This window comes from Lemur catta, chromosome 4 (genome assembly GCF_020740605.2).
Source record: "Lemur catta isolate mLemCat1 chromosome 4, mLemCat1.pri, whole genome shotgun sequence".
Taxonomy (NCBI): Eukaryota; Metazoa; Chordata; class Mammalia; order Primates; family Lemuridae; genus Lemur; species Lemur catta.
This window is the reverse complement of record NC_059131.1, coordinates 27872534-27875252: the sequence shown is the minus strand read 5'-3', so window position 1 is coordinate 27875252 and position 2719 is coordinate 27872534. Positions and strand designations below refer to the sequence as shown.

Genomic DNA, 2719 nt, shown 5'->3' with positions numbered 1-2719 from the left:
AATAAAAATCATAAGCATAACTAATCACCAAAAATTAAATAAGAACCCATTTCAATTCCTTAAACTCATATCTTTTAACTTATATTTTGTTTTCATAGGGTGCTCCTGATTTTTAAAGTCTTTTTATATTTATTGCCTGATTTAGTCTTTACATAGATCCTATAGCTGATAACATATGTCAAAACTATACCAACTCCACAGATGAGGAAGTCAATTGCGAAGAATCGGATAGTGAAATGGTTCTTTCATTTTACATTGAGAAATGTACGTGGAAATTCATGCAGAGCTGTGTTTTCTCTCAACTCTTAAGTTCTTAGTGAGGTGACTAGGAGCTTTATTAGAAATTGAACCTTAGTGCTTACTTTGGCAGCACATATACTAAAACTGGAATGAAATAGAGAAGATTAGCATGGTCCCTGAATAAAAAAAAAAAAAATGAACCATAGTAGGATACCCAGGTCAGCTTCTCTGCCCAACTAAAACCACATTGCATCCCAGGTGGGCAAGGCACAGGCCCTATGGACTTGTTAAAGCTTCCCCAAAATGTCTGAGACCTGAAAAAAGTGTAATGGGCTAGTTACATTGCTTGCTTTTACTTGTGACATATATAAGTTGATACATAAGTTTATAAGGACAATATCCAGGTGAGGGTGAATGTTCCCATTAAAGAGGAAATGATAGATCAGATCTTTTTGTATTTTCCCAGAGGAGCAGGAGTGTAGATAGCAGGGAGTGTGTCTCTCACACAGAATCAGTGGCTTCTGAGGAAGAAGTGAGAAAATGGAGTGCCTGGGGCACTCAAGAAAAGCTGTAAATACTGTACATTGTTTTCCATTTGTGGCCCTCTATGGACTTTTGAACCAGCCAGGTGTGAGTTAGAATCCTGTTTCTGTGACTCAGTAGTTGTGTGAGCTTAGGCAAGTTAAACTTGGCTTCTCTGAGTCATGGTGTTTTCATTTGTAAAATGAGGACAATCCTGAATGACTAAAATCCTAAAGAACAATCCTAAAACGAGGGTTGCTTTTTGCAGGACAATCATATAGATTCAAATAATATATATGAAGTGCTTAATAGCATTTAGCTTTTAACTGTTGCTTAAAGATACAATTATTTTTAGTTCTTTAGGTATCTCCATACTACTTTCCATAGAAGTTGTACTAGTTTGCAGTCCCACCAGCAGGGTATGAGTGTTCCTATCTCTCCTCATCCATGCCAACGTTTGTTGTTTGGGGACTCTTTGATAAAAGTCATTCTCACTGAAGTTAAGTGATATCTCATTGTGGTTTTGATTTGCATTTCCCTGATGATTAGAGACATGGAACGTTTTTTCATATGTTTCTTGGCCATTAGTCTGTCTGATCCAGCAATCCCACTACTGGGTATTTACCCAAAGGGAAAAAAGACATTCTATAAAAAAGACACTTGCACTGGAATGTTTACAGCTGCACAATTCACAATTGCAAAGATGTGGAAATAACCCAAGTGCCCATCAATACATGAGTGGATTAATAAAATGTGGTATATGTATGCCATGGAGCACTGCTCAGCCATAAAAAAGTGGTGAACTAATATCTTTCATATTAACCTGGGTAGAACTGGAGAACATTCTTCTAAGTGAAGTATCACAAAAATGGAAAAACAAACACCACATGTACTCACCATTAAATTGGACCTAATTGAACACTTATGTGCACATATGGAAATAATGTTCATCAGAAATCAAGGAGGTTGAGGGGGATGGGTAAATTCACACCTAACGGGTACAATGCACACCATCTGGGGGATGGGCACACATACGGTTTGACTCAAACTGTATGAAAGCAATTTATGTAACCAAAATGTTTGTACATTCGTAATATTCTGAAATAAAAAAATTAATAAGTAAAAAAGATTAAACTAAAAAAATACATTTTTTTTTTTTTGTCACTTGCAAAACTCAAATCACAGCTGGGCACAAGGACACTCTGCACACTGGCTGCCAGGGGGTACACCTCAATGGGAACCACTGGCTTGGCCCTTCAAGTGCTGAGAGGGGCAGAAGGTCTCAGGGCAGGGCTGGCATGAGGGACGCCAAGAAATGACCCAGTGGCCCTCACCTCTGGTCACACCCAGGCGTCCGTGTCTGCACCTACGCGCAGCACAGCTGTTAGTCCAGTGGGCTGTGAGAAGCACCCAGTGCAATCAACCCACACCTCCATTCTGATTCCAAAAGGCTTTTACTGGGTGCCTGCCGTGCGGAGGTTTTATTCTGGATGCTGTGGATACAAAGATTGGTGACGTGTGGTTCTGTCTGGCGGGGGCACCGCGGGGGGAGGTAGAGCGCAAACCACACCTCCGAATCGCCGAGGGCGCCGCCGGCTGGGCCGCGGGGCTGCAGACAGCGGGGACGGGCCCTGAACCTTCGAGAGACGCTCAGAATTTCCCAGAAAACGGCTCATCAACCCAGGATATCTGTTTTCCCCTTGGCACTTTCCCCGCTGTACCGAGGTAACTGAACCAGTAACACATAGCTCAGCTTATTTGATTGTTGGGAAAACCCGAAAACACCCCAGGGGAGTGAAAGGCAACGCGCCGAGCGAAGAAGGGCTGCAGTCAGCCCCCGCCGGGCCTGGCCGCCCGAGCCGGGACGCCGCGCCCTCCTGGGGGCTCGGAGCCCAAGGCGGGTCCTGCGCTGGCAAGTCCCCAGCGCCCTCCCGGGCTGCAGATTCCTCGGGCTGAG

At 43.6% G+C, this 2719-nt stretch overlaps 1 pseudogene; it reads left to right on the top strand.

The window, feature by feature from the left end:
* Positions 1-354: 354 nt before the first annotated feature.
* On the top strand, positions 355-455 carry LOC123637604 (annotated as a pseudogene).
* Positions 456-2719: the final 2264 nt, after the last annotated feature.